General features: G+C 44.8%; 1 protein-coding gene across 2 annotated transcripts in view; it reads right to left on the reverse strand.

Annotated features, from left to right (window-relative positions):
- The window catches only part of LOC124613190 (BCL2/adenovirus E1B 19 kDa protein-interacting protein 3), a 307,270-nt gene that overhangs the window by 276,566 nt on the left and 7,931 nt on the right, over positions 1–22,773 (reverse strand). The gene's annotated exons all lie outside the window — the stretch shown is intronic.

The raw sequence follows: 22,773 nt of genomic DNA on the forward strand, positions 1-22,773 counted from the left end.
AGTGCTCTTGGGAAAGAGCTGTGGCGGTGATATGACTGTTCCCGCGTAGTGATTTGCGAAGATGGGAAAGGAAAAAAAAAAAAAAAAAAATCGAGATTCGAGCAATGACTGAGTACTTCGTAAAGAAAGGTTTGAAAGCAAAGGACATTCATGTCGATTTCCAGAATACATTAGGGGACTGCTCCTTGATATTCAACTGTTGCCAAGTGGACAAATGAATTTGGTCGGGGAGAGCTTAGATGCTCCGCGCAGTGCTCGGCCAAGATGTGTCACTACTTCAGGAATAATTGCAAAAGTGTACAAAATGGTCATGGAGGAGAGCCGATTTAAAGTGCGCCATCTGAAAGGGTCTATCACATTTTAACTGAATTAGAAATGAAAAAAATTGTCTCCAAGATGGGAGATCAAAAACGCATGAGAATGGACATATCTGAACAATGTTTGGCCCCTGTTAGGAAAAACGAAAGATTTTTTGCGCCGGTTTGTTACCACAGATGAAACTTGGATGCACTACTATAGCTCAGACAAAACGACTCTCAAAGCAGTGGAAACCTGCTGATTTTCCGCCATCAAAGAAAGCAAAGACGATTCCTTCGGCGTGAAAGGTCATGGCATCAATCTACATCTACACTCCGCGAGCCACCTTACGGTGTGTGGCGGAGGGTACTTATTGTACCACTATCTGATCCCCCCTTCCCTGTTCCATTCACGAATTGTGCGTGGGAAGAACGACTGCTTGTAAGTCTCCGTATTTGCTCTAATTTCTCGGATCTTTTCGTTGTGATCATTACGCGAGATATATGTGGGCGGTAGTAATATGTTGCCCATCTCTTCCCGGAATGTGCTCTCTCGTAATTTCGATAATAAACCTCTCCGTATTGCGTAACTCCTTTCTTGAAGTGTCCGCCACTGGAGCTTGTTCAGCATCTCCGTAACGCTCTCGCGCTGACTAAATGTCCCCATGACGAATCGCGCTGCTTTTCGCTGGATCATGTCTATCTCTTCTATTAATCCAACCTGGTAAGGGTCCCATACTGATGAGCAATACTCAGGAATCGGACGAACAAGCGTTTTGTAAGCTACTTCTTTCGTCGATGAGTCACATTTTCTTAGAATTCTTCCTATGAATCTCAACCTGGCGCCTGCTTTTCCCACTATTTGTTTTATGTGATCATTCCACTTCAGATCGCTCCGGATAGTAGCTCCTAAGTATTTTACGGTCGTTACCGCTTCCAATGATTTACCACCTATGGCATAATCGTACTGGAATGGATTTCTGCCCCTATGTATGCGCATTATATTACATTTATCTACGTTTAGGGAAAGCTGCCAGCTGTCGCACCATGCATTAATCCTCTGCAGGTCCTCCTGGAGTACGTACGAGTCTTCTGATGTTGCTACTTTCTTGTAGACAACCGTGTCATCTGCAAATAGCCTCACGGAGCTACCGATGTTGTCAACTAAGTCATTTATGTATATTGTAAACAATAAAGGTCCTATCACGCTTCCCTGCGGTACTCCCGAAATTACCTCTACATCTGCAGATTTTGAACCGTTAAGAATGACATGTTGTGTTCTTTCTTCTAGGAAATCCTGAATCCAATCACAAACCTGGTCCGATATTCCGTAAGCTCGTATTTTTTCACTAAACGTAAGTGCGGAACCGTATCAAATGCCTTCCTGAAGTCCAGGAATACGGCATCAATCTGCTCGCCAGTGTCTACGGCACTGTGAATTTCTTGGGCAAATAGGGCGAGCTGAGTTTCACATGATCTCTGCGGAATCCATGTTGGTTATGATGAAGGAGATTTGTATTATCTAAGAACGTCATAATACGAGAACACAAAACATGTTCCATTATTCTACAACAGATTGACGTAAGCGAAATAGGCCTATAATTATTCGCATCTGATTTATGACCCTTCTTGAAAATGGGAACGACCTGCGCTTTCTTCCAGTCGCTAGGTACTTTACGTTCTTCCAGCGATCTACGATAAATTGCTGATAGAAAGGGGACAAGTTCTTTAGCATAATCACTGTAGAATCTTAAGGGTATCTCGTCTGGTCCGGATGCTTTTCCGCTACTAAGTGATAGCAGTTGTTTTTCAATTCCGATATCGTTTATTTCAATATTTTCCATTTTGGCGTCCGTGCGACGGCTGAAGTCAGGGACCGTGTTACGATTTTCCGCAGTGAAACAGTTTCGGAACACTGAATTCAGTATTTCTGCCTTTCTTCGGTCGTCCTCTGTTTCGGTGCCATCGTGGTCAACGAGTGACTGAATAGGGGATTTAGATCCGCTTACCGATTTTACATATGACCAAAACTTTTTAGGGTTCTTGTTTAGATTGTTTGCCAATGTTTTATGTTCGAATTCGTTGAATGCTTCTCTCATTGCTCTCTCTACGCTCTTTTTCGCTTCGTTCAGCTTTTCCTTATCAGCTATGATTCGACTACTCTTAAACCTATGATGAAGCTTTGTTTGTTTCCGTAGTACCTTTCGTACATGATTGTTATACCACAGTGGATCTTTCCCCTCGCTTTGGACCTTAGTCGGTACGAACTTATCTAAGGCGTACTGGACGATGTTTCTGATTTTTTTCCATTTTTGTTCCACATCCTCTTCCTCAGAAATGAACGTTTGATGGTGGTCACTCAGATATTCTGCGATTTGTGCTCTATCACTCTTGTTAAGCAAATATATTTTCCTTCCTTTCTTGGCATTTCTTATTACACTTGTAGTCATTGATGCAACCACTGACTTATGATCACTGATACCCTCTTCTACATTCACGGAGTCGAAAAGTTCCGGTCTATTTGTTGCTATGTGGTCTAAAACGTTAGCTTCACGAGTTGGTTCTCTAACTATCTGCTCGAAGTAATTCTCGGACAAGGCAGTCAGGATAATGTCACAAGAGTCTCTGTCCCTGGCTCCAGTTCTGATTGTGTGACTATCCCATTCTATACCTGGTAGATTGAAGTCTCCCCCTATTACAATAGTATGATCACGAAACTTCTTCACGACGTTCTGCAGGTTCTCTCTGAGGCGCTCAACTACTACGGTTGCTGATGCAGGTGGTCTATAGAAGCATCCGACTATCATATCTGACCCACCTTTGATACTTAACTTAACCCAGATTATTTCACATTCGCATTCGCTAATAACTTCACTGGATATTATTGAATTCTTTACTGCTATAAATACTCCTCCACCATTGGCGTTTATCCTATCCTTGCGGTATATATTCCATTCTGTGTCTAGGATTTCGTTACTGTTCACTTCCGGTTTTAACCAACTTTCCGTTCCTAATACTATATGCGCACTATTTCCTTCAATAAGAGATACTAATTCAGGAACCTTGCCCTGGATACTCCTGCAGTTTACCAATATTACGTTAACTTTTCCTGTTTTTGGTCTCTGAGGACGGACGTTCTTTATCAACGATGATAATGTCCTCTCTGGTAAGCCGTCAAGTATTTTATCGTTTCGCCCAAAGGGGGGTCCCTCTAACCTAAAAAAACCCCCGTGTGCACGCCACACGTACTCTGCTACCCTAGTAGCTGCTTCCGGTGTGTAGTGCACGCCTGACCTGTCTAGGGGGGCCCCTACAGTTCTCCACCCAATAACGGAGGTCGATGAATTTGCAACCATTATAGTCGCAGAGTCGTCTGAGCCTCTGGTTTGGACCCTCCACACGGCTCCAAACCAGAGGACCGCGATCGACTCTGGGCACTATGCTGCAGATATTAAGCTCAGCTTGCACTCCGCGTGCGATGCTGGTTGTCTTCACCAAATCAGCCAGCCGCCGGAAGGAACCAAGGATGGCCTCAGAACCCAAGCGGCGGGCGTCATTCGTTCCGACATGTGCTACTATCTGCAGCCGGTCACACCCAGTGCGTTCAATAGCTGCCGGAAGGGCCTCCTCCACATTACGGACGAGATCCCCCCGGCAAGCACACCGAGTGCACACTGGCATTCTTCCCCGACCTACCCGCTATTTTCCTGAGGGGCTCCATAACCCGCCTAACGTTGGAGCTCCCTATAACTAATAGGCCCGCCCTCTGTGACTGTCGGGACCTTGCCGGAGAATCGGCCACTGGCCCAACAGGCGAGGCATCCTGTGGTGGCTCGGAAACGATGTCATCACCACTAGGAAGCACCCCGTACCTGTTGGAAAGGGGTAAGGCAGCTGCCACGCGGCCAGATCCCACCTTTGCCTTTCGGCCAGGCACGCGCGAGCCCACCACTGTCCGCCATTCACCCTGGAGTGATGGCTGACCGGTAAGATGCTCACTGCCGGAAGACGCAGCGACATCAGGGGTTCCATGTGATTCCAAGGCCACCGAAGTAGGCATAGGTATCACCACAGTTGCCCCAACGCCACTACGAGCCGACGCCTGCGCCTCGAGCTCGATGAGCCTAACAGACAAAGCCTCCACCTGCCCCCGAAGAGTGGCCAATTCTCCTTGCGTCCGCTCACAACAACCACAGTCCCTACACATGACTATGTTTACCCTACTCTATACGGTGACAAATTCCCAAGATAATCTTCTGATGAGCTACTCTGATAATCAAGAAACACTCACAGAAATACGAGACGCGAAAACTACGCTAGGTTTTCCCAGAAAAACTATTTAAAAGCTAAGCGCAGCAAATAAGTACAAAAACGCTTTATACAAACAGTACTCGCTGCTGCTGGTGCTCTCGCTCTGGCTGTCACAAGACAACTGCTGATTCAAGTGACTAGTGGCTAACGGCCGCGAAACAAACAAAAGACGGTTTTAGGGCGCTTTCTGTTCTAAACGATCAAGAAAACACTAAGAAATCTAACACGAAAACTACGTAAAGTTTTATCAAGAACTGTTAGTTACTATGCAGAGCAGATAAACACAAATAGAATCCCTTCCTTAGAGGATGGTCGTAAACAAAATGCAAAATAAACGCTCTATACAAACAGTACTCGCTGCTGCTGGTGCTCTCGCTCTGGCTGTCACAAGACAACTGGGATGCGAAGGAGGGCAAACAATTACTGGAGAATACTATGCTAACCTGGACAAACTCCAACAAAAGATACGCGAAAAAAAGGTCAGGTTTTATCAACGAATAAAGTCATCTTCCATCAAGACAATGCGCGCCTGAACTCATGCGCCGTCGCCATGGCAAAATTACACGAACTAAGGTGTGAATGGTTGCCCCATCCGCCTTATTCACCTGATATGGCTCTGTCAGACTTCCATCTCTTCCCAAAACTGAAAATATTATGGTGGACGAATATTCACTTCAAACGAAGAATTGATAGCCGAAGTTGACAACCATTTGCACGCCTTTCAAGATGGGAACATCGTCGGACCAATGACCGTAATCTACAAGGAGACTACATTGAAAAATAAAATTTTCACTGATTCAAATACTTTTTTCTATTCCGTTCAGAGAACTTCTCAAACCACCCTCGTATAATACACCGGGTTGTTAAGGACGAAAGTACCTTTCTCATAATGTATCAGTGCCAGGTGACAGCTCGATGAAAACTTGGTCCTTAAATAGAAAGAACTGCTACAGTGTAGTACAGAAGATAAAGAAATACGCAAATGGACGATAAGGAATGACATATTCAAAATCAGTCACTACAGGGAAGCTACCGTGATTTATGACGGTCCCCTGGACATCACACATGGTGGGACGTTGTTGTTCATGAGGTGATCACCACTAACGGCAATGCATTATGTGCAACGTGCTCCCATGCTAGCCACAAGCTTGGTAAGGAGTTGTTGTGGTAAGACGTTCCCTTCCTCCGAGAGCGAGGGTACCAACTGCTGGATGGTCCCCAACGCATCCAACACGTACTCCATGGGATTCATGACGGGAGGAGGGGCGGGGGGTGGGGGGGGGGGGGAGGGGGGAGGCAGACCAGCCCTGTCCATTCGCCGGACTCTCTCTGGTTCCAAGAGCTGCTCAGCTTGCGCTGTTAGATGCGGCCGCGCATTGCTATCCATAAAAATAAAATCAGGGCCGAATGCATTCTTGAAAAGACGCACTTCAGGAAGCAGCACAGTTTCACAATATCACTGAGCGCCGAGTTCAAAGATTTGGAGATCAATAATACCATGCAACATTATGCCTCGCCTTGCCATAACACCTAGACCAAATCTATCATTTTCGACAATCTTCCTGACTGCATTACGTGTCCCCATCTCTCGCCATATGAGGGTACGTTCAGAATTGTCAGATATGATGGTTTTGGTTTAAAAAAGGTTCAAATGGCTCTGAGCACTATGGGACTTAACTTCTGAGGTCATCAGTCCCCTAGAACTTAGAACTACGTAAACCTAACAAACCTAATGATATCACATACATCCATGCCCGAGGCAGGATTCGAACCTGCGACCGTAGCAGCAGCGCGGTTCCGGACTAAAACGCCTAGAACCGCTCGGTCACAACGGCCGGCATTGTTTTGGTGGTGCAGGTCTTAGGCTGTGGGGAAATATAATGTCGCATGGATATACTGAGAAAATCTTTGAAAACTGTACACTCACCGGTAAATGTTACTTTGACACTGTACTTCTTCCCCATGAGCGTTGTTTCAAAAATGCACTCCGCCCTGACTTCATTTTTATGAAAATGAGTGACCGCTTCCAACAGCACAGGTGGAGGAACTTTTGCAATTATCTTGCAGTTAACCACGCTCTGAGGAATGGAACGCCCTGCCATAAGAACTGATTAATCTTGTAACCAGGATGGGAGCGCGTTGCAGAGCATGCAATGTGTCCGTGGTAATCACACACCTTATTGATACCTATGTCTCGACTTTTGGAACGTCAGGAAGACCATCACAAACTGCGCGGTCATCAGCGCCCGTACAAAGTCCCAATTGTTACACTTTTTTTTCTTCTTTACACATTCCAATCTAGCCACTGTCACGAATGATGGCGAAATGATGAGGACAACACAAACACCCAGTCCCCGGGTAGAGAATATCTCTCCAACCCCGCCGGGAATCGAACCCAGGACCCCGTGATCCAGGGCAGCAACGCTAGCCACTAGGCCACGAACTGCGGGCTAGTTCCTTAGCACTATGCTACTCGGCAGTGACATTATGTGAAAGTTACTTTCGTCCCGAAGTTTTGCGCACCAGTATATTATTGCGCAATATTTAATGTCCAAGAAGCGGAGTTGCATATCTGCCTCCACAGGGAGCATGCAGCCCTTCGACGATCTGGAACTCTCATGTACTGCAACTGCGTTGCCTGCCTCGTAAAATACAACAGAATTATAGAGATCAGGCGAAACAGGCTTGAAAAGCTTCCGGTCAGAATCTCAAAATGTTCCACGGCCTCATTCGCGACAGCATAGATTCGAAAAGCATAACAACTAACTACAAAATAACTGAACTGTGTAATTTACCGTGTACATTTATGTTTTTTTACGTATTTATGAAGTGTAAGGACCGTTGCGAACGAAATAAAGCTATTTACTGATAACCGATTGAAAGCTTACATGACCTCATGTCTATGCTGAGACAGCTGGTGCAAGAAAAAGAAACTCTTATCCTCCCTCGACAGGTGACCTTATGTCTCAATGTTGAAAACTGCTACTAGTACAGGCAACATTTATGCTTGCTGTCATGACTCCATGATCATCAGTTTCTTTAGCAACTGCGCACAACGATGTGTCTGGTGTTCCCTGAACAGTTAGGAATTTCATTTCTCGAAGTAACGCATCGTGCTGCCCACTTCCTGATCTTCTCATTTGCTTTTTCAAGTTCTTTGCGAAAAATCTTACGGAACGAACAGAACAGTGTCTCGGCAGGAGTTGCCTTGTATTGCGTAGTGTTACCCCTCCACGGAAAAGTGGGCCTGTATTGAGGAACCGTCAATATTTTTGAAGCTCTATAGTTTTCAATATATTACGTAAACCGTCGATACCAAGCTCAGACGACCAATATTAATGCCCAATAATAAGTATTGCCCACACAACTTTAGACCTTTATCGTTGACATCAATCTGTTTTAGAATTATGAAATATATTTTATGCTCCGACGTTTTCGAGGAACGAAAATCATCTATAAAAATCAACATTCATTCCGCAAACGCATCTTGCGAAACTCGGCTCGTTCCTTCCCTACATGATAGCTATGCAGCTGTTGACAACGATACTCAGGTTGATGCCGTGTACCTTTATTTCAGGAAGGCATTTGACATGGTGCCGCACTGCCTTTTAGTGAAAAAAAATGAGCTTATCGAGTATCGGACCGTATTTGCGACTGGACTCTAAAGACTTCCTTGCAGATGGAACTCAACACGTCGCACTTAACGGAACAAAATCGACAGATGTAGAGGTAATTTCCAGAATACCAAGGAAGTGGGATAGTACCATTACTGTTTATATAAAACCAGTAGAAAGTGTCAGAAGTTTAAGACTTTTAGTAGATGATACGGTTAACCTGAAACGTAAATTTAACACACTGCACATGCGTAGGAAAAAAGTTTACTCTCTAACTATGCTATTGATGACAAGTTTCTGGAAGCAGTATCTACCGTAACATCTAGACGCAACTATCCAGAGCGACTTTGTGAAATAACCACATAAAATAAATAGCACGAAAAACGGATCCAAACCGATTCATATCTCGTCTCGGTTTCAGTAATCAGGTTATTTAAGGAGGGCGGGTGATTGGCCCACCGCTTCAGATTGCCTTGGCTGCCATCTTATCGCCCAGGCACTGACGATGTGCCAGTTGTTCGGCATATGGGCTTGGCATTTCCTCTGCACCCCTATACGTGGTTTAACCGCCAGCATCGGTTATGCGGGGGAAATGGGGAAAAAAGAAAAAGGATGGGCTAGGGATGGGAAAAGGATAGGAGACAGGTTTTCGATAGGTCGTTGATGGACACTTTGTCTGGCTCCTCCCCTTCGGCCTGTCCGGAATGGGTGACCCTGCTGGTAGCTGCGCTACCGCCGGCATAGCCCTCAGGATCCAGAGCACGCAAACCACCTCACCCGCACGGTCAATGTTACGTTAAGGCGGTAAAATAATATAATGGCGTGTGGCGAGGGCCTCTCGTCGGGTAGATCACTCGCCTGGTGCAAGTCTTTCGATTTGACGCCACTTCGGCGACTTGAGACAGATTCATAGCAAGTATCTTAAGTAAAATTTAACACATCCAGGAAGGAAGTGGCTTACAAGGCGCTTATTCGAACGATTATTTCGTATTGTTCATCAATATGGAATTCTTACTAGGTAGGAATGATAGGAGATCGGCGTGTTTCGCTACGGGATTGTTTAGTCGGCCTGAGAGCGTTACCGAAATGCTCGAACTATTGGTAGACGTTACAAGAGGGGCGTTGTGCAAGACGGAGAGTTTTACTACTGAAATTTCGATAGTGTACTTTCCGGGAAGAGCCTAACACATTACTTCCTCCCAAATACCTCTCGCGAAATGACCAGGGTCAGAAAATTCGAGAAATTACGAAGGCTAACCGACAATCATTCTTCCCACGCCCCATTCGCAATTGGAACAGGACAGGAGGTATCAATGGTACCAGGAGTATCCTCCGCCACACACCATTAGATAGCTCGCTGAGTATGATGTAAATACTGAGCGTGTGAAGGCACCTTCCTTCCCGTGACATGATTCACGATGGTGGCAACAATGGTCGCACAGTCAACCCCGAAAAATTTCTCTTAATTTACGCCAACACGTTTTCGTGGAAACCGCCTTATCGTCCTGCCTTCTGATTCAAGTCCCACAAGAATCCTTTACACTTTCGCATGTGCTATATCTACGTGTTTCGATCCTATTCGCAGGTCTCTCCGGCTCTGATCCTGGATTGGGGGAGGGGGGAGAGGTGCATGACCGGTCCCCAAAGAAACTATTTTATAAGTGTTTACATTTTTACTAATATAAATTTGTAGATTTATCAGGCATCTTTCGGGGATTGATTAACACGTAAACAGTCTCGAAGATGGCTAGGAATTCTAGAAAAATAGCATGCTTTGTTTAACTTAGGATACTTTCAGTTTCTCATCTACGTGTCTTTACCTTGGGGAATATTTTAGCAAAGTTAAAGCGCTAGTTTAGGGGCTCACTGTGCCTGCTGCCACCTGAAAATTCTACACAATACGAGATTACACAAGCGGGATTGGCGAACCATACGAAATTCGGTACGCCAAGACAAAAAGGGGAAGACAAGCCTAACTCCCTACTGAGAAAAAAATACTAACTTCGCTAATGTAGGCGGAAACGAATAAAAAACAGCATTCCTCACGTTTACCTGATCGTATTGCCAAAGTCTGTAGATATGTTTACAATCTTAGCTGTAGTGGTATATAAGTTGAACGAAAACTCCACCGAAGAAGTTTCGAAGGTGGTAGGTAACACGGACCAAAACAAGAAAAATGTTTAATAAACGTGGTCTCTAAAATGCATACCTTAAGTAACAGCTATGAACACTTTCATATTCCCAACTGTGTAGCGCATTTCGTCTACTGAAAAAGTACTGATAGCTGTTAATGCACGTATTTTAGACCCCATGTTAACCTACATTTTTTTCTTGTTTTGGTCCATATCGCTACCTCTGAATGATTGTCGGTTAAGTTTTGTTTGACCCTGTTTAATGGTAAACACGATTTTACATCGTGTAAATTTTGATGTTAGAATTGTGAGAATTTATTGCTACTGTAGTTCGTACGTCCATTACATGCAACACGCATTTATCAAACTTGTTGATAACTGCTTATAAAATGTGTTTCTCTGATTTTTAATTGAGGGGTTCCATGGAACAATGACTTAACTAAAAACCAAAACAATTAGAGTTGTGACCAAGTTAAATGTGAGGAGAGGAAGGGGGAGAGGGCGGGAAGAGATTAGCGACTCTAAACAAATTTGAGTCTTCGTTAGCCTTCCGCAGTTCCGGTTAAGCTTGTTCGCCCCACTTCATATCGCTTCTTATAGTTAGACGTGCTGATCTTTTAATCGGCTACTATCGCGTTCTCTCTCATTATTAGAGGTATTAACTTGCATTTGTTGGTATTAACTTGCATTTGTTCAAATTTAATTAGATCTGACATTCATAACACGAGAAAATATTGTTCAAATCTTTCGGCATTTCACTATGATACTTGGACGATGATCATCTCCTGTAAAAAAACAGCACTGTCAGCGAGCAATCTTATAGTTTTGCAGATCGCATGTAACGAACGTGTTTTGAGAACATGACAAGTTCTGCTGCACTTCCTTACTGTCGTTACTGTTGGACTTTCGCAGTCCATTATTCACCGAGCCAACTACCTGTGTATCAATTATATTCCCTTTGACAATATATCTGTTTTACACTAAAGCCTTTCGAAAATATAGGCATATGGAACGAACCTGTTCACTTACAACAATCGTCTGGATGGTACAGTGTAAGAATATAGCAAGCTGGGTTTCACTATGGTTTCTCTGGAATCTGTGCCGATTCTTTAGCTGAGGCTTCTTTCCTTCGGAACGATATAATTCTTTGAGCTTAAATACGCTCTACGATCATGCAACGTATGGACGTCGTATTGATATGTAGTTGTGTGCAACCGTCTTAGTCATTTTGTTAACAAGAGTAACTTCCACTCACTTTCAGCCATGGGGGCTTTGCGAGAGATTCTACACTGAGGTGGCAAACATCTTGGGATACCTCCCAATATCTTGTCGGACTTCCTTTTGCCCGGCATAGTGCAACAACTCGCTGTAGCATGGACCTAAAGTCGTCGTAAGCCTCCGGCAGCAATATTGGGCCGTGCTGCCTCTACAGCCGTCCACAGTTCCGGAAATGTTGCCGGTGCACGAATTTACCTCTCGATTATGTCCCATAAATGTTCGATGGGTTTCATGTCGCGCGATCTTGTTGACCAGATCATTCGCTCGAATTTTCCAGGATGTTCTTCAAACCATTCTCGAACAGCTGTGGCCCGTTTATATGGTGTAGTGACGGCCATAAAAATTCCATCTGTTTGATAACATGAATGGCTACAATTGGTCTCAATGTAGCCTAACATTACCAGGACCCACTCCGTTTCATGTAAACGCAGGCCACAACATTATGAAGCCACAACTAGTTCGCACAGTGCCTTGTTGACAACTTGGGTCCATGGCTTCGTTCGGTCCCGAAACCTACCATTAGCTCTTACCAACTAAAATCACGACTCACCTAACCAGACCATGGTTTTCAGTCGCCTAGCGTCCAATCGGCATTGCCACAGCCCAGGAGAGTAGCTGCAAGCGATGTCGTGCTGTTAGCAAAGGCACTCGCGTCGGTCGTCTGCCGTAGTCCAAGAACAAGTTTCGCCGTACTGTCCGAACGGATACGTTCGTTATACGTCCCGCATTGAATTCTGCAGCTATTTCATGCAGTATTGCTTGTGCGTAAGCACTTGACACTTCTACGCAAACGCCGCTGCTCTTTGTCGTTAAGCGAAGGCCGTCGGCCACTGCGTTGTCCATGTAGAGAGGTAATGTCTGACATTAGGTATTCTACGCACGCTCTTGACACTGTGGATCTCAGAATGTAATTCCTAACTATTTCCAACATGAAATGTCCCATGTGTCTAGCTCCAACTACCACTACGCGTTCAGAGTCTTATTTCCTGTTGTGCGGCCATTATTAGGTCGGCAAGCTTTCCACATAAATGACCTGAGTGCAAATGACAGCTCCGCCAATGCACTGTCTTTTTACACCCTGTGTAAGTGATACTAACGCCATACGTATGTTCATATCACAATCCCATTACTTTTGTCACCCCCAGTGTAGATAAATACGAGCTGGTAAAATAGCTAATTCCGCAGCTTATTCAAAGCAAAATCTAATTTCGCCAGATCTAGATCGGGGAAATCTGGGCCTCAGAACTACTGCTGCTAAAGAAAACTCACCGTCATGTATTTTGTTACTTACAGGACTACACCATACTCACTGGAGAACTTAACTAGAAATTTCGAATTCATTTCAATGTTTTTGGATAAGTTTCGTACTAAGCAACTTTTCATATATATAAACTTAAAATGTGAATTAGCAGGCGATGGCATTTTTCAGTACTACGGTGCATTAGTTTATTGCTCGTCCTTGACCGATACAGATATTTCATACTGGCTATAATAAATATGAAAGTAATTACATCTTCACGAACATAAAGTGTTACTTTGTCTCATGTAAAATAATTAGGTTTTTAGGCGAACAGGTGGTTTCAAATCGAGTGAAATGTAGCAGGGGAAAAAACCACGTCGATAGAAGTAGTTCCTTTTTCGTTCGTTAAAAATACTATGTGGTTCATGGTGTGGGTACCTGTAGTCATGTCCTAGTTCATGAACCACGGGCAACGTATGAGTGGCCAAGTAAGTGGTCCCGACAGTCGGGATACCAGTTACTTTGGAATAAGGCTGGGCATCTCTGACATATTTTGAGTCGTGGTCACCTTTGTGCTCATACGGCAAAGACTACCAAATCCACCGGTTAGTCCCTCAGCCGTTAGGGGTAAAACCCAATGGGACTCGGGGCAAGTAAGGCTAGCAACCTGCTTCCCTGGTACTTTAAATATGATGCTGGCAACAATCAGAGCAAAATGCCTCGGACCTTTTGAGGTGACGGAGTCCCACATCTGACAAACCAGGGACTCCTGAGATACGACTTGGCAAACAAATGGTAATGAGATGGGGAGCTATTAATATCAATGGGGGCTACTCTGGGAAGAAGGTAGAGCTGGCAGAGGCTGCAAGTAAGATGGGGCTGGACGTTTTAGCTGTTAGTGACATTCGGGTAAGGGGTGAGGAAGAAGAAGAAGTGGGAGAATACAAGGTTTACTTGTCAGGAGTCAAAGCAGGAATAGCACAATGGGGTGTAGGGCTTTACATCAGGAAAAAAATGGAACCCAGCGTAGTTGCAATAAGGTATGTAAACGAACGACTAATGTGGATAGATTTGACAGTGTCTAGCAAGAAAATTAGGATTGTGTCAGTATATACGCATTGTGAAGGGACACATCAAGATAAGATTGATAGTTTTTATGAGGCACTCAGTGATGTAGTTGTTAGAGTAAAGGACAAGGACAGTGTTCTGCTCATGGGTGATTTTAACGCCAGGATTGGAAATCGAACAGAAGGGTATGAAAAGGTTATGGGTAAATTTGGAGAGGATATGGAGGCCAACAGGAACGGGAAACAACTCTTGGATTTCTGTGCCAGTATGGGCTTAGTAATCACAAACTCCTTTTTTAAACATGAGAACATTCACCAGTATACTTGGGAAGGCAGGGGAACCAGATCTGTCATTGACTATATAATAACAGATCAGGAATTCAGGAAGGCTGTGAGGGACACACGTGTATTCAGGGGATTCTTCGATGACACTGATCATTATTTAATCTGCAGTGAAATTGGGATTGTGAGGCCGAAAGTGCAGGAGGTCAGGTCCATATGTAGGAGGATAAGAGTGGAGAAACTTCAGGATAAGGAAATCAGGCATAAGTACATAACAGCGATCTCAGAAAGGTACCAGTTAGTTGAATGTACTCAGTTACAGTCATTGGACAAGGTACAGGGACACAGTACTAGAAGTGGCTAAAGAATGTCTTGGAACAGTAGTGTGTAAAAGTAGGATGAAGCAAACAGCTTGGTGGAATGATACAGTCAAGGCAGCCTGTAAAAGGAAAAAGAAGGCGTATCAAAAATGGCTACATACCAGAACCCAGGTAGACAGAGAAAGTTATGTTGAAGAAAGAAACAAAGCCAAACAGATAATTGCAGCATCCAAGAAGAAATCGTGGGAAGACTTTGGAAACAGGTTGGAGACTATGGGTCAAGCTGCTGGAAAACCATTCTGGAGTGTAATTAGCAGTCTTCGAAAGGGAGGTAAGAAGGAAATGACAAGTATTTTGGACAGGTCAGGAAAACTGCTGGTGAATCCTGTGGATTCCTTGGGCAGATGGAGGGAATATTTTGGAGAGTTGCTCAACGTAGGTGAAAATGCGATCAGTAATGTCTCAGATTTCGAGGTAGAATGGGATAGGAATGATGATGGAAATAGGATCACATTTGAGGAAGTGGAAAAAATGGTCAATAGATTGCAGTGCAATAAAGCGGCTGGGGTGGATGAAATTAAGTCGGAACTCATCAAATACAGTGGAATGTCAGGTCTTAAATGGCTACACAGGATAATTGAAATGGCCTGGGAGTTGGGACAGGTTCCATCAGACTGGACAAAGGCAGTAATCACACCAACCTTTAAACATGGAAACAGAAAAGATTGTAACAGCTACAGAGGTATCTCTTTAATCAGCGTTGTGGGTAAAATCTTCTCAGGTATTGTTGAAAGGAAAGTGCGAGTATTAGTTGAGGACCAATTGGATGAAAATCAGTGTGGGTTTAGGCCTCTTAGAGGTTGTCAGGACCAGATCTTTAGCTTACGGCAAATAATGGAGAAGTTATGAGTGGAACAGGGAATTGTATCTATGCTATATAGATCTAGAAAAGGCATATGACCGGGTTCCTAGGAGGAAGTTATTGTCTGTTCTACGAGATTATGGAATAGGAGGTAAACTTTTGCAAGCAATTAAAGGTCTTTACATGGATAGTCAGGCAGCAGTTAGTTGACGGTAAATCGAGTTCATGGTTCAGAGTAGTTTCAGGGGTAAGACAAGGCTGCAACCTGTCTCCACTGTTGTTCATATTATTTATGGATCATATGTTGAAAACAATAGACTGGCTGGGTGAGATTAAGATATGTGAACACAAAATAAGCAGTCTTGCATATGCGGATGACTTAGTTGTGATGGCAGATTCGATTGAAAGTTTGCAGAGTAATATTTCAGAGCTAGATCAGAAATGTAAGGACTATGGTATGAAGATTAGCATCTCCAAAACGAAAGTAATGTCAGTGAGAAAGAAATATAAACGGATTGAGTGCCAAATAGGAGGAACAAAGTTAGAACAGGTGGACGGTTTCAAGTACTTAGGATTCATATTCTCACAGGATGGCAACATAGTGAAAGAACTGGAAGCGAGGTGTAGCAAGGCTAATGCAGTGAGCGCTCAGCTACGATCTATTCTCTTCTGCAAGAAGGAAGTCAGTACCAAGACTAAATTATCTGTGCACCGTTCAATCTTTCGACCAACTTTGTTGTATGGGAGCGAAAGCTGGGTGGATTCAGGTTACCTTATCAATATGGTTGAGGTTACGGATATGAAAGTAGCTAGGATGATTGCAGGTACTAGTAGATGGGAACAATGGCAGGAGGGTGTCCACAATGAGGAAATCAAAGAAAAACTGGGAATGAACTCTATAGATGTAGCAGTCAGGGCGAACAGGCTTAGATGGTGGGGTCATGTTACACGCATGGGAGAAGCAAGGTTACCCAAGAGACTCATGGATTCAGCAGTAGAGGGTAGGAGGAGTCGGGGCAGACCGAGGAGAAGGTACCTGGATTCGGTTAAGAATCTACATCTACATCTACATCTATACTCCGCGAGCCACCTTACGGTGTGTGGCGGAGGGTACTTATTGTACCACTATCTGATCCCCCTTCCCTGTTCCATTCACGAATTGTGCGTGGGAAGAACGACTGCTTGTAAGTCTCCGTATTTGCTCTAATTTCTCGGATCTTTTCGTTGTGATCATTACGCGAGATATATGTGGGCGGTAGTAATATGTTGCCCATCTCTTCCCGGAATGTGCTCTCTCGTAATTTCGATAATAAACCTCTCCGTATTGCGTAACGCCTTTCTTGAAGTGTCCGCCACTGGAGCTTGTTCAGCATCACCGTAACGCTCTCGCGCTGACTAAATGTCCCCATGACTAATCGCGCTGCTTTTCGCTGGATCATGTCTATCTCTTCTATTAATCCAACCTGGTAAGGGTCCCATACTGATGAGCAATACTCAAGAATCGGACGAACAAGCGTTTTGTAAGCTACTTCTTTCGTCGATGAGTCATATTTTCTTAGAATTCTTCCTATGAATCTCAACCTGGCGCCTGCTTTTCCCACTATTTGTTTTATGTGATCATTCCACTTCAGATCGCTCCGGATAGTAACTCCTAAGTATTTTACGGTCGTTACCGCTTCCAATGATTTACCACCTATGGCATAATCGTACTGGAATGGATTTCTGCCCCTATGTATGCGCATTATATTACATTTATCTACGTTTAGGGAAAGCTGCCAGCTGTCGCACCATGCATTAATCCTCTGCAGGTCCTCCTGGAGTACGTACGAGTCTTCTGATGTTGCTACTTTCTTGTAGACAACCGTGTCATCTGCAAATAGCCTCACGGAGCTACCGATGTTGTCAACTAAGTCATTTATGTATATTGTAAACAATAAAGGTCCTATCACGCTTCCCTGCGGTACTCCCGAAATTACCTCTACATCTGCAGATTTTTAACCGTTAAGAGTGACATGTTGTGTTCTTTCTTCTAGGAAATCCTGAATCCAATCACAAACCTGGTCCGATATTCCGTAAGCTCGTATTTTTTTCACTAAACGTAAGTGCGGAACCGTATCAAATGCCTTCCTGAAGTCCAGGAATACGGCATCAATCTGCTCGCCAGTGTCTACGGCACTGTGAATTTCTTGGGCAAATAGGGCGAGCTGAGTTACACATGATCTCTGTTTGCGGAATCCATGTTGGTTATGATGAAGGAGATTTGTATTATCTAAGAACGTCATAATACGAGAACACAAAACATGTTCCATTATTCTACAACAGATTGACGTAAGCGAAATAGGCCTATAATTATTCGCATCTGATTTAAGACCCTTCTTGAAAATGGGAACGACCTGCGCTTTCTTCCAGTCGCTAGGTACTTTACGTTCTTCCAGCGATCTACGATAAATTGCCGATAGAAAGGGGGCAAGTTCTTTAGCATAATCACTGTAGAATCTTAAGGGTATCTCGTCTGGTCCGGATGCTTTTCCGCTACTAAGTGATAGCAGTTGTTTTTCAATTCCGATATCGTTTATTTCAATATTTTCCATTTTGGCGTCCGTGCGACGGCTGAAGTCAGGGACCGTGTTACGATTTTCCGCAGTGAAACAGTTTCGGAACACTGAATTCAGTATTTCTGCCTTTCTTCGGTCGTCCTCTGTTTCGGTGCCATCGTGGTCAACGAGTGACTGAATAGGGGATTTAGATCCGCTTACCGATTTTACATATGACCAAAACTTTTTAGGGTTCTTGTTTAGATTGTTTGCCAATGTTTTATGTTCGAATTCGTTGAATGCTTCTCATTGCTCTCTTTACGCTCTTTTTCGCTTCGTTCAGCTTTTCCTTATCAGCTATGATTCGACTACTCTTAAACCTATGATGAAGCTTTCTTTGTTTCCGTAGTACCTTTCGTACATGATTGTTATACCACGGTGGATCTTTCCCCTCGCTTTGGACCTTAGTCGGTACGAACTTATCTAAGGCGTACTGGACGATGTTTCTGAATTTTTTCCATTTTTGTTCCGCATCCTCTTCCTCAGAAATGAACGTTTGATGGTGGTCACTCAGATATTCTGCGATTTGTGCCCTATCACTCTTGTTAAGCAAATATGTTTTCCTTCCTTTCTTGGCATTTCTTATTACACTTTTAGTCATTGATGCAACCACTGACTTATGATCACTGATACCCTCTTCTACATTCACGGAGTCGAAAAGTTCCGGTCTATTTGTTGCTATGTGGTCTAAAACGTTAGCTTCACGAGTTGGTTCTCTAACTATCTGCTCGAAGTAATTCTCGGACAAGGCAGTCAGGATAATGTCACAAGAGTCTCTGTCCCTGGCTCCAGTTCTGATTGTGTGACTATCCCATTCTATACCTGGTAGATTGAAGTCTCCCCCTATTACAATAGTATGATCACGAAACTTCTTCACGACGTTCTGCAGGTTCTCTCTGAGGCGCTCAACTACTACAGTTGCTGATGCAGGTGGTCTATAGAAGCATCCGACTATCATATCTGACCCACCTTTGATACTTAACCCAGATTATTTCACATCGCATTCGCTAATAACTTCACTGGATATTATTGAATTCTTTACTGCTATAAATACCCCTCCACCATTGGCGTTTATCCTATCCTTGCGGTATATATTCCATTCTGTGTCTAGGATTTCGTTACTGTTCACTTCCGGTTTTAACCAACTTTCCGTTCCTAATACTATATGCGCACTACTTCCTTCAATAAGAGATACTAATTCAGGAACCTTGCCCTGGATACACCTGCAGTTTACCAATATTACGTTAACTTTTCCTGTTTTTGGTCTCTGAGGACGGACGTTCTTTATCAACGATGATAATGTCCTCTCTGGTAAGCCGTCAGGTATTTTATCGTTTCGCCCAAGGGGGGGGTCCCTCTAACCTAAAAAACCCCCGTGTGCACGCCACACGTACTCTGCTACCCTAGTAGCTGCTTCCGGTGTGTAGTGCACGCCTGACCTGTCTAGGGGGGCCCTACAGTTCTCCACCCAATAACGGAGGTCGATGAATTTGCAACCATTATAGTCGCAGAGTCGTCTGAGCCTCTGGTTTAGACCCTCCACACGGCTCCAAACCAGAGGACCGCGATCGACTCTGGGCACTATGCTGCAGATATTAAGCTCAGCTTTCACTCCGCGTGCGATGCTGGTTGTCTTCACCAAATCAGCCAGCCGCCGGAAGGAACCAAGGATGGCCTCAGAACCCAAGCGGCAGGCGTCATTCGTTCCGACATGTGCTACTATCTGCAGCCGGTCACACCCAGTGCGTTCAATAGCTGCCGGAAGGGCCTCCTCCACATTACGGACGAGACCCCCCGGCAAGCACACCGAGTGCACACTGGCATTCTTCCCCGACCTACCCACTATTTTCCTAAGGGGCTCCATAACCCGCCTAACGTTGGAGCTCCCTATAACTAATAGGCCCGCCCTCTGTGACTGTCGGGACCTTGCCGGAGAATCGGCCACTGGCCCAACAGGCGAGGCATCCTGTGGTGGCTCGGAAACGATGTCATCACCACTAGGAAGCACCCCGTACCTGTTGGAAAGGGGTAAGGCAGCTGCCACGCGGCCAGATCCCACCTTCGCCTTTCGGCCAGGCACGCGCGAGCCCACCACTGTCCGCCATTCACCCTGGAGTGATGGCTGACCGGTAAGATGCTCACTGCCGGAAGACGCAGCGACATCAGGGGTTCCATGTGATTCCAAGGCCACCGAAGTAGGCATAGGTATCACCACAGTTGCCCCAACGCCACTACGAGCCGACGCCTGCGCCTCGAGCTCGATGAGCCTAACAGACAAAGCCTCCACCTGCCCCCGAAGAGTGGCCAATTCTCCTTGCGTCCGCTCACAACAACCACAGTCCCTACACATGACTATGTTTACCCTACTCTATACGGTGACAAATTCCCAAGATAATCTTCTGATGAGCTACTCTGATAATCAAGAAACACTCACAGAAATACGAGACGCGAAAACTACGCTAGGTTTTCCCAGAAAAACTATTTAAAAGCTAAGCGCAGCAAATAAGTACAAAAACGCTTTATACAAACAGTACTCGCTGCTGCTGGTGCTCTCGCTCTGGCTGTCACAAGACAACTGCTGATTCAAGTGACTAGTGGCTAACGGCCGCGAAACAAACAAAAGACGGTTTTAGGGCGCTTTCTGTTCTAAACGATCAAGAAAACACTAAGAAATCTAACACGAAAACTACGTAAAGTTTTATCAAGAACTGTTAGTTACTATGCAGAGCAGATAAACACAAATAGAATCCCTTCCTTAGTGGAAGGTCGTAAACAAAATGCAAAATAAACGCTTTATACAAACAGTACTCGCTGCTGCTGGTGCTCTCGCTCTGGCTGTCACAAGACAAGAATGATTTTGAAGTCATAGGTTTAACATCAGAAGAGGCACCAATGTTAACACTGAATAGGGGATCATGGAGGAATTTTATAAGGGGGCTATGCTCCAGACTGAACGCTGAAAGGCATAATCAGTCGTAAATGATGATGATGATAAAAATACTTCAGAAATAATTTAAGTGCGTTTTTCCGTATATTTTGTTGACCACCGTACGCACTTTGTTATACCTTCTGACAAAACTGATTAAAGGATAAATTTCTAGCATTGTGCTGCCACCTACTGCCAGGTACTCCATATCAGCGACCTCAGTAGTCAGGCATCGTGAGAGAGCAGGGAGGGGCGCTCCGCGGAACTCACGGACTTCGAACGTGGTCAGGTGATTGGGTGTCACTTGTTTCATACGTCTGTATGCGAGATTTCCACACTCCTAAACATCACTAGATCCACTGTTTCCAATGTGATAGTGAAGTGGAAACATGGGACACGTACAGCACAAAATCTTACGGGCCGACCTCGTCTGTTGACTGACGGAGACCGCCGGCAGTTGAGTAGGGCCGTAATGTGTAAAAGGCAGACTTCTATCCAGACCATCACACAGGAATTCCAAACTGCATCAGGATCCGCTCCAAGTGCTGTGACAGTTGGGCAGGGGGTGAGAAAACTGATTTTATGGTCCAGAGGCTGCTTATAAGGCACGTATCACGCCGGTAAATGCCAAACGACGCCTCGCTTCGTGCAAGGAGCGTAAACATTGGACGATTGAACAGTGGAAAAGCTATGTGTGGAGTGACGAATCAGGTACACAATGTGGCGATCCGATGGCAGGGTGTGGGTATGGCGAATGCCCGGTGAACGTCATGTGCCAGCGTGTGTAACGCCAACAGTAAAATTCGGAGGCGGGCCGGCCGGTGTGGCCGAGCGTTTTCTAAGCGCTTTCGTCTGGAACCGCGCGACCGCTACGGTCGCAGGTTCGAATCCTGCCTCCGGCATGGATGTGTGTGATGTCCTTAGGTTAGTTAGGTTTAAGTACTAAGTTCTAGGGGACTGATGACCTCAGATGTTAAGTCCCATAGTGCTCAGAGCCATTTGAGCCATTCGGAGGCGGTGGTGTTATGGTGCGGTCGTGTTTTTCATAGAGGTACTTTCAACCCTTCTTGTTTTGCGTGGCACTGTCACAGCACGGGCCTACATTGATGTTCTAAGCACCTTATTGCTTCCCACGGTTGAAGATCAATTCGGGATGTTTTGGAACGCCGACTTTCGTGCCAGATCTCACCGACCGACATCGATACCTCTCCTCAGTGCAGCAATACATGAAGAATGGGCTGCCATTCCTCAAGAAACCTTCCAGCACCTGACTGAACGTATGCTTGCGAGAGTGGAAGCTGCCATCAAGGCTAAGAGTGGGCCAACACCAGAATTCCTTCATTACCGAAGGAGGGAGCCACAAACTTTTTACGTGTTTTGCAACCAAGTGTCCGGATACTTTTTATCACACAGTGTATGTTAGTCGCTAAAATTGTCTGGCCCCACCCACCCTAACTGGGGGTGTATGAGGCGTTGACATGGTCAAATACAGGATGCTGCAGATGTAACGCACACAAATTCACGGTCATTTCTAACCTTACAGTGTTAACTAATCTTGTCATGTTAGACTATATCGTAATAGTGAAGGTTTGGCGGGGACTGAGCAGGTTAGAGTTTATTTTTTGGACACATGTTCCGAAATTTCTGGACGGTCCTATTGCTGTGCTTATCCGTTCATTCATGATATAAAAGAACAGGGCATATCACACGTCCGTCTGGGTCATGCGATTAGTAAGTCAGTGTGCTGAGCAAACTAACCTTCGTGTAGACAACTGCTAATTTTCCCCCCTAAATTACTATGTGTGAGTTAGCCAAATGTATGTGCAGAATGTCTTCTCAGACGACAGCGGA

Source organism: Schistocerca americana, chromosome 4 (genome assembly GCF_021461395.2).
Source record: "Schistocerca americana isolate TAMUIC-IGC-003095 chromosome 4, iqSchAmer2.1, whole genome shotgun sequence".
Classification (NCBI taxonomy): domain Eukaryota; kingdom Metazoa; phylum Arthropoda; class Insecta; order Orthoptera; family Acrididae; genus Schistocerca; species Schistocerca americana.